At 46.8% G+C, this 10100-nt stretch overlaps 1 long non-coding RNA gene across 1 annotated transcript; it reads left to right on the top strand.

Moving 5' to 3' along the window:
• The first annotated feature begins 2545 nt into the window (after nt 1–2545).
• Nucleotides 2546–3792, top strand: LOC111827564. Its single transcript, XR_002831188.1, has 2 exons — nt 2546–2644; nt 3579–3792. It is a non-coding gene; the product is annotated as an uncharacterized LOC111827564 (long non-coding RNA).
• The last annotated feature ends 6308 nt before the right edge of the window (nt 3793–10100 follow it).

Below are 10100 nucleotides of genomic sequence, written 5' to 3'. Positions count from 1 at the left end.
ATCATCTTCCATGTCCTGGATGTGATGAGCCACAAACCTGGATTTCTGACGCCTTCTTCGCTCTCCTTAGCTAATTCAGTTACTCAGTCCTGTTCAGTTTTTCCTTCATTACTATCTTACATCTGCTCACTTTTTTCCAACCCTCCACTGCTAACTTTGTGTACAGTTTCTTTCTCTGGGCACTTCAGCAGTCTGTCAACTGGTCACTTTACCTCCCTTGCCTCAACCAGTTCTCATTGGTGCCAGAGGCACCTTTCAAAGTGCAGATGGGCCATGCCACTCCCTGCTTTAAGTCCTCAAATGGTGCTTCCAGCTAGAATTTAAAATGGAAATTCACTAGATGGCACGTGAGGCCATCCCTGATTTGGGTCTCGTCCAGCCTCATGGGGCTGCTTCTCTACGTTGCTCTGTGGGGTGGCTGTAGGAAACCCCTGCAGTTTCTCTCCCCTGTGCTCTCTCAGGCCTCCTACTGCCCACAGTGCCCACCAGCTCCTTCCCTCCGCTCCACTTCCCTGCCCATCCCACCGATTCCTCAGCCGACCTGTTCCTCTATGAAGACAGCGGGGGCATTGCCACCTCAGGAAATCTCCAGTCCCTGTGGCCTGTTAGGGGCTCATCTGAAGTCAGCAAAGACTATGAACGTTTCCCCAGGTGTGCGTGGATGTAGCTGCTTTGTGACCTTGGCCCTGTTTCTGATCTCTGGTCTGCTTTCTCAGCGGCAGAATGGGGGTAACGATGCCTTACAAGGCTGTGGGGAAGGCCAATGCGTCCACGCAGGCAAGCCTAGAGCCCCGCGCACCGGGCGCGGCGGCTCGCTTGTTCAGTACGTGCTCCTACGATACGGTTATGTACCAGCGAGCGCTTTTCTCTGTACGTTAGTCCCTCTGCCTCCCACTCACACAGACTGAGAGCTCCGTCAGGGGTCCTCCGTCTCTGCATCCAAAACCCAGGAGGACACATTTTGGACAGGAGTTTGAGGTGCCTGTGAGAATGTCCAAGTGGACACGTCTTTTGGGTCTGAAGTCAGTAGAGAAGTCCGGATTAGAGAGACAGTTTGGGGAATGAGCTGAGGATGTGTTAGTGGTGGTTGCCAGCATGGTTTGGGTAAGGCACAGTCTCTCTCTCTTTTTTTTTTTAAAGGGGAGAATGATGATTTTTAAAATTTATTTTTATTTTAATATATTTTTTACAGAGAGGAAGGGAGAGGGATAGAGAGTCAGAAACATTGATGAGAGAGAAACATCAATCAGCTGCCTCCTGCACACCCCACACTGGGGATGTGCCCACAGCCAAGGTACATGCCCTTGACCGGAATCGAACCTGGGACCCTTCAGTTTGTAGGGCGATGCTCTATCCACTGAGCCAAACCGGTTAGGTCTGCTTGACCATTTTTACTGTACCGGTGTCAAGCTCCCACTGTGGGGAGCAGGAGTCTGCAGCCAATCCTAGGAGCTGCTAGGCCCAGGCCAATTCCGTCCAGCCCAGCCTGGGAGTAAAGTGAATCAGGAGCACAGGTGTTCCACCCAAGGAAGCCTCACAGCACAGGAGACTTGGCTCCTGCTCAGTATTGGGGCACCCAGGGACACGGGGTGAGAGCGAGCAGCCCCTCCTGCCTCCCGGGGCGTCATGCTCTATACTGCCCTCTCTGTGCATGTTGAGAAGCATGTCATGCACCCAGCCTTCCTCCATCCCTACCACATGCCAGCTGAACCAGGCAGCGCTGCTCCAGGGACAGAGCACGACCGCTGGGGTGCTCAGGGGAGGGGGCCTGGTGTTGGCCTCCATTCCTCTCCAGAGCTGGGGAGTTGGGGTGAGACCTGGAGTCAGAATAAATATGTCTGTCACCCTGGGTTTTGTTACTTTTTATTATGGGAAACTTGAACATATAAATGAAGGAAGTAGAGTGTTATGAATCTTCCTGTGCCCATATTTATCATTTTAAGACAGATCTTTTTTTTAAAATCTATACTCCTTTTCAGTCACAACCCCCCCCCCTCCCCAATTATTTTGAAGCAAATCTCGGACATCTTATTTTATTCTGAAGTATTTTAGTGCTAAAACAGTGGTCGGCAAACTGCGGCTCGGCAAACCGTGGCTCGCGAGCCACATGCTGCTCTTTGGCCCCTTGAGTGTGGCTCTTCCACAAAATACCGGCTCTTCCACAAAATACCGACTTCTGCGCATGGGCCATGAAGTTTCAATCGCACTGTACATGCATGCCCGCACGTGGTATTTTGTGGAAGAGCCACACTCAAGGGGCCAAAGAGCCACATGTGGCTCGAGAGCCGCGGTTTGCCGACCACGGTACTAAAAGATAACACTCTTATAAAAAGACAACTACCCAAAAAATAATTCATTACAACCAGTGTCCAGATTTCCCTGATTGCCTCATATATGTTTGTTTTGCAGTATGTGTATTTGGGTAAAGTTCAAGAGAAAGACAATATACTACAAATAGTTGTCTCTTGAGTCCCATATTTTAGATGACCATTATTGCACCAATATAACATATGCTTTAGATGTATACGTCTTAACTTCATTTGCAGCGTGTCAGCACTTCGAATATATTCTATATTATCATCCTGAGAATACAAAGAACACAACATGGAGAAGACGGAGAACAGTGTCCAGGAATTAGTCACTGGTGAGAATAGATATTTTCCTTGGTGTTTTCTATTAAAGATGCCCTGCCATAGCACGGCAAGAATAGAGCTGCTGGAGGGGGCGTACAATGAAAAAATAAAATGGACCCGAAGTTAGGAAGAGATAAAAGATGGAAGTCAAGGACAGAATATAGGGTGTCCCCAAAACAAGGTGTACACACACTTTGAATAATTATAAAGGCAGTGTTTATTAAAATACTTTTCATTTTCAGAATTGAACTATCAGCTGTTAAAGTGTGTATACATTTTTGGGGGGACACCCTGTATTTTGAAACTACAAGGATTCCATTCTTTCAAAGTGTAAGCATCTGTCCTAGCTTGGGCTGCCGTAACAAAATACTGTAAACCATGTGGCTTAGCAACAAAATTTTAGTTCTCACGGTTCTGGAGGCTGGAAGACTGATATCAGGGTGTCAACACGGCACGGTCCGGTTCTGGAGAGGGTGCTTTTTTGGTTACAGGCAGCTGACTTCTCACTTCCTCACAAAGCAGAAAGAAACCACTAGCTCTCTGCCTCTTCTGAGGGCACTAATCCCATTCACGGGTCCCCACACTCATGACTTAATTACCTACCATGGGTCCCGTCTTCAAGTACCATCACCTTGGGGATTAGATTTCAACAAAGCCTCCAAATAGGTGCCACAGGAATATATAAAAAAATATTTTTATTGATTTCAGAGAGGAAGGGAGAGGGAGACAGAAACATCAATAATGAGAGAATCATTGGTCGGCTGCCTCCTGCATGGCCCTCTACCGGGGATCAAGCCCACAACCCAGGCATGTGCCCTGACTGGGAATCAAAACTGATTGATAGGTCGATGCTAACCACTCAGCAACACTGGTCTGGCAAGATGCTGCGCTTTTTTAGCCAGCAGAAAATGGAAGAGGAGCCACTGACACACCCTCTTTTCATAGGAAGAGACATGGACACATGGGAGGGTGATGGAGCTGTACTCAGCACTGGATATGGTGAAGAAGAGTATAGAACACTGGCCAGGAAAGACGACTTTCTCCATTCCTATCCCTGTCAAAATTCTGGACTTATAAACGCTGAGGCGGAGGGGTTCCAACCTCTCAAAGATTTGTGCCCCAAGCGTCATTTTTTTTCTATTAAATTTTTCATATTTAATTCCTGGTATTAATAGGTTAAGAAAGTAAAAATTTCCCAAGTGCTGATTTATAGGTAATGTTTATAAGCACACACAAAATATTCAGTTTCACAAATAGTAACATTCATTGATTTTAAATACAATAGCAATCCTTATTTTAAGCTAAGTGCAACAATAATTGAATACAATATAGCTAAACACATGCAATTTGTATATCCTGTGCTACAGGAAGTTGAGGGAGTGGTTTTCCATAGCCATATTTGGTTTCAGATCCTTTGGACATCTCAGATACCTGTTTTACTCACTTGAAATGATTCTGCAAAAGGATATTAAAGTCAAAGGCATTGTCCTGACGTATGAAGGGAATGCCAATGAAAGCACTATGCCTAGTGTCAATCCGGGAACCAGATTACAAAGTAGAAGCTAGCTAAACAGTGATGGCGAACCTTTTGAGCTCGGCGTGTCAGCATTTTGAAAAACCCTAACTTAACTCTGGTACCGTGTCACATATAGAAATTTTTTGATATTTGCAACCATAGTAAAACAAAGACATATTTTTGATATTTATTTTATATATTTAAATGCCATTTAACAAAGAAAAATCAACCAAAAAAATGAGTTCGCGTGTCACCTCTGACACGTGTGTCAAAGGTTCGCCATCACTGAGCTAGAATCTGTCACTGTCTCAGCAACGCCAGGATAGTCTACCGGTGCCTGAGCGAAGAGCTCACGTGATAGTTCATACTCGAGTTGACATAGGCACTCTTGCCTATTAAAGTGACTTGGCCATGACCAGTCTAAGCAGATTGGGCCAAATTCCAGCCTGTATCTGCTGCCGGAGGCCACGGCAGCATCTGGTAAATGTGGGCATCCAGCTCCACATGCAAGACAAGGCTGTGCTCTGCCATCTTGGCTGTGCTCTCTGTGCCTATTAAGTCCTTAATCTCTGGTTTTTCTTTCTTGCTTTTTTTTTTTCCTTATAAATTATAAGGAATGATCTGTTCCTCAGAGTCTGAATTTTGTTTTAGTGCATCCTCATGGTGTTAATAGGTTCCTCTGCCTCTTGCATTTCCTCTGCATTGTTAGATGTAGAGCAGTGATTCTCAAAGTGTAGTCCCCTGACCAAACAGCATTAGCATCACCTGGGAACTTGCAGGAGGGGCTAACTCCTACCTGTCCCAGTGGAGCTGGTCATCAAGGTCACCATCTGGGTGAAGTCTAGCATTCCATTGTTGCCGTCAGCCATTGAAGTAGAAAGGTCAAAACAACTGGGGTGGCTGCAGGTACAATATTGGGTGAGGTAGAGGTTGGTCTCTTGATGGGTTGGCATACAGGTATTTCTAGGTTTTTATTTCCTAACAATGAAAAAGAACTTTCTGGAAAATGTCAGAACAATTGGAACGATGGGCCTATGTTGAAATAGTTAGCTTAGCTGATTTAATGTGCTTTGAAAACTATCTGATTACTAATGGTCCCATGTTCCTTGCCTTTCTCAGGGAAGTGAAGCGACGAGTTTTCACTCTCAATGCTTAGGCCATCAGATCTTGACACTTCCTATAGGACAGGGGAGATGAGCTATGGCAGACCCTCCTGTGGAGTTCGAGGTCGCCTACATACTTGGCAGCCAAGGGCACCACCTGGTTTAGAAAGACCCGTGGCTGGGCCCTTCAGCGGCACTAATGGCTTGTCAAGTTTTCATGAAAAGTGAAAGCCAGGCCTATTTTGCAAGAAGCGACACTTTTGTCTTTAGTGGGGAAGGTCAGCCAGGACTGGTCATCCTGGCAGGCAGCCAGGACCTCAAACAATTGAGCAAGGACCGAAGGTGGGACTGAACTTCGTGAACTTGAGGAGTAAACACAACTTGCTTACCAGGTTGTGAAATCAAACTTTGTTTTCCAAAGCCCCTGTGAATAAAATCCAAGATAAATTACTTAAAACCCGTCTTGATACTCCTTCGTAAAAAATGAAAGGGCAAAGGGCAGCCTCAGGGAAACTGGGATGAGTTGGTCCCCTAGTCTCGCCAGTCTGATCCCATGGATTAATGAGAGAAACTAGGATCTAGGGTGACTGTGATAGTTCAGCCATGGCCTCCGAAACACAGCTTTCCACATGTCTGCTATAGGTGGCCCAAGCCAGTGGTCGGCAAACTGCGGCTTTCGAGCCACATGAAACTCTTTGGCCCCTTGAGTATGGCTCTTCCACAAAATACTGACTTCTGCACATGGGCCACGAAGTTTCAATCGCACTGTACATGCGCGCCCGCACGTGGTATTTTGTGGAAGAGCCACACTCAAGGGGCCAAAAAGCCGCATGTGGCTCGCAAGCCGCAGTTTGCCGACCACTGCCCTAGGCCCAAGGGGGCGGCTTCTTCACCGAGGGAAAACTTTACCTTATCTAGGAAGAAAGTGAGGACTTTAAACCAGAAGATAAGTTTCCTACCTGGAAGGGAAAGTAAACCACAAGATATGGGTCTGAAGACACTCAGAATGCACAGAAGGGCCTGAGGAAGAAGGAGGCAGAGTTCATTTTTTAATGGAGCTTCCAGCCCCTGCTCTTTCTCATACAGTAGGGCTTTGACTTACGAGTGACCCGACTAACGAATTTTTTGAGATACCAGCTGTCTCTCCGCCGATTTTTTGCATTGAGTTGATAGAGTAATTTGAGTTAACGAGCTCCTTAACGAGCTCGGTCTCGGAACGAATTAAACTCGTAAGTCAAGGCCCCACTGTATGTCTAGGAGCCCATGGACAAGTATTATTCTCTGAGCCTCATGTCTGCAAGGTTGGGGATGAAATTGTCTTTTCACAGGACAGTTGAGAGTTACATGAGGGAGGGCGTGTGTAGTACCACGCCCAGCACCTGGCACCTGGATTTGCCTCACTGCGGGAGACTTCCCAGAATGCTCCTCTCCACCTCCCCCACCTACTTCCCACTCACTGTCTCTTCCTTCTTGCCTCCCTCCAAACGTCCCATTGCCCACTTCTTCCTCCTCCTCAGATCTTTCCTACTCACTGAAGAGGAATTAATAAAAATGAGGCCAAAATCTGCATAAAACTTAGAAAAACCACCCATAATGTTTTTCTTTCAGGGTTTGGTTTGTACAACTGACTTCTTGATTGTCCTAGTCTGTATCATTCCCTGAAGAATCAGGATTTGGGGTTGGAAGAGCTAGAGTGGAGGTGGGACTTGGAAGGTTCAGGCCCATGGAGCAAGGAGGCAAACAGCCTGACATTTTTCTTGAGAACTGTCTATTTTAGAGGAGCCCCTTCTATCCAGGGAATTGCCTTCGCTGGCTCCATGGTGATTGGACAAGCGAATGGGGCCCGTAATAAACCTCCCTAGGACATGCTGATTAGATAAACCAATGAGAATCATGGAAGACACTGAAATTAGATTAAAAAGCGTAAGACCAATGTTACTTTTACAGTGTCTATGAATAGACAAAGACCTTCTGGTTCTAAAATGGCTGGTGAGGCAATAGAGGAGGGGCTATGTTAATTGCAGAGGTAGGAAAAAGGAGAGGTGGGTGGATTCCATCCGCAAGGCCCACCCCAAAGGAATTGGATTCAGGGCCCTGGAGCAGCGGGCCACTGCTCTGGTGAGTAGAGTGGATTTTAATTATTGAGTTACAGATTTGTGGGTGCTGGTCTGGGGTGTGAGTGAATGAACCAAATAGTAAGGAGAGTATTCCCCAGCCCACTGAGGGTCAGGTCAGAATTTGATCGCTTTTTGCCAAAGGCCTGTGCTCGACTTAGAGAGCAAAGATAAGGGACAATCTGTTTAAATGAAGCTATCGCTATTCCTACATAGGAAAGGACAAGTAGGACAGTGGCCAGGTTGTCCTGTAGCAGTGTCGCTTTCTATGCTCCTCTGTCCCCACCTTCAGAGGGGGGAGTGTGTCCGTGCCTGCACGTCAGTGCAACGTCAGACCTGCAGTGGGGGGCTGAGACCTATGCCTGGTTATATTCTCCGCACAGAGGTCTGACCACCTCTCTTCAGTCCATGCTTTTCACAGTGGTTGGTCCTGTGCCTACTTCACCCTTCTTCCAATTCAATCCGGTTATTGAGGGCATCTTCCCGGAGGCTCCTAAGAGCCCAGCAGGCATGGACTTGTGTAAAAATCCCCACTTCAGCTAAGCTGGCATCCTTTCACTGCTTCTTGGGCTCTTTAGGGAATGAGAGGAAAGGGATGCCCAAGGGGCCCCGGAACCAGTCCACATCTGTCTCCCCGGATGTAACAGGCTGTGCAGTTCTTGTGTGTCGGGAACCTGGAGATCGGTTAGCTTTCCAAGAAAAGGGTCACCCAGCCCTTCATGGAATTCTGGCTTAGGAATACAGAGCCCTCTGTCCGCAAGGCAGGGCGTTCCATCCTCCCTCTAAGCCAGTGGTTCTCGACCTTCTGGCCCTTTAATACAGTTCCTCATGTTGTGACCCCCAACCATAAAATTATTTTTGTTTCTATTTCATAACTGTGATTTTGCTACTGTTATGAATCGTAATGTAAATATCTGATATGCAGGATGGTCTTAGGCGACCCCTGTGAAAGGGTGGCGACCCACAGGTTGAGAACTGCTGCTCTAAGCGGTCACCGGGGGACTTGGAACTGAGCCTTGAGCTCATGATCTGGGGGATGTTCGCAGGAGTACCCTGATGACCCACCAGCTATGCTTTTTCTCCCCCTCATCCCCAGCTAAGGAGAGCCTGTGTCCCCATCTACTGCAGGCGCTCTAAGTGGCTGTGGCTTGACCGAGTGCCTGCTCACTCTCCTTCCAGTCAAGTGCCTCTTCCCAGAGAGGCAGTAATGGAGCACTTAGACCTAGCAATGGAGACTCACAAACATCTTCTCCTTCCCTGCCCTGCTCATTGACCAGCCATGGTGGCCATGGCAACAAAGGAGATACATCAGCGTGAGTGATGTTGGCACAGGAAATGGGTGAGACAGTGTGTTCTCCAATGTTACCATTACCCAAACCAGAATCAACTGGCCCTGGGTTTCCTGGGCTCAAATGCAGAAACGTTTGCTTTTGAGCTTCTTGAGATCTATGTCCCTATCGGAAGGACGGGGCTCTGTGTTTCTGCTACTGTATTATCTCTGAAGTACATCATTGGGATGGTCGTATACAACCTTGAGGACAGGAGCCCGTCAAGATTCCTTTACTCAAACCTTAGCTGGTTTGGCTCAGTGGATGGAGCATCAGCCTGTGGACCAAAGGGTCCCCAGTTCAAGGGCACGTAGCTCATCTGTAAATGAGTGCTCACACTCACCGAGCACTATTCTAATGTTTTATGTATATTAGACCATTTTATCCTGACCATAAACCTATGAGATACAGAGTAAAAGCTCAATAAATTCTATGCTGATATTTTAATCATGATTTTTGGTCATTTGCATCCCAAATGTCACTGAAATTGCATTTAAAATGTATAAAAATTTTCTGAATATTTAACACATTTGCCCTATTCAGTTTTCCCATCCAGGCATATGATACCTTATTTTATGTTTCTTAGCAAAATGTTATCATATATCCTCAGATAAGACATGTGCATTTCTAGATAAGTTTATTTCTATATGTTTTAGGAATTTTGTCACTATTGAAAATAAAATATTTTCCACATTATCTCTTTTTTTAATTGAAAAAGTTTTTCGATTATAATTGACCTACAATATTATATTAGTTTCAGGTATACAATATAGTGATATTTATATAACTTACAAAGTGATCACCCCAGTAAGTCTAGTACCCACCTGACACCATACTAGTACCTAGTTATTACAATATTATTGACTACATTCCCTACCTATCCCCATGACTGTTTTTATAGCTTCCCCCCCATTATATCTTTTCCTCAGTGTTGGCGTTTCCAGGTTCTCATTAATGAATCCCCCAGAGGGCCCACAGCCCTCTCATTTTAGGCTGACAATTTAGATCACATACCCACTGATAGAAACGAGGCACAGGTGGCCAGAGGACGGTCCCAGGGCCTGGGAAGTATAGCCTGGGGTAGGGAGGAGTGAGCTAGCGCTGGGTCTCACCCAGGGCCTGTCTGAGGGATGAGTTCCCAGGTACCTGCAGTCCTGTGACCTCAGTTATTCCCAACACGTCTGCCCCAGTGGCAGCTTTGTCAGAGGCCAAACCTGCGGCCTTGGGGGGCCAGCCCGCTTAGATAAAGGGTCTGCCATCCAGTAGTAAAGCCTCATTCTTCTCTGGGAAATACAGCGTCTGTCGAGTCCTTAACAGTCCGCCTTTGCCAGCCTCCACCCCAGGCCTCCAGAGGGCAGCAGAGAGCAGGCGCAGAGGAAGGAAAGGCGCCTGGGTTCTGGACCTGC

This window comes from Myotis lucifugus, unplaced genomic scaffold (assembly GCF_000147115.1).
Source record: "Myotis lucifugus unplaced genomic scaffold, Myoluc2.0 scaffold_186, whole genome shotgun sequence".
NCBI classification, from domain to species: domain Eukaryota; kingdom Metazoa; phylum Chordata; class Mammalia; order Chiroptera; family Vespertilionidae; genus Myotis; species Myotis lucifugus.
The sequence above is the reverse complement of the archived record's forward strand: the minus strand, read 5'-3'. Positions and strand labels throughout refer to the sequence as shown.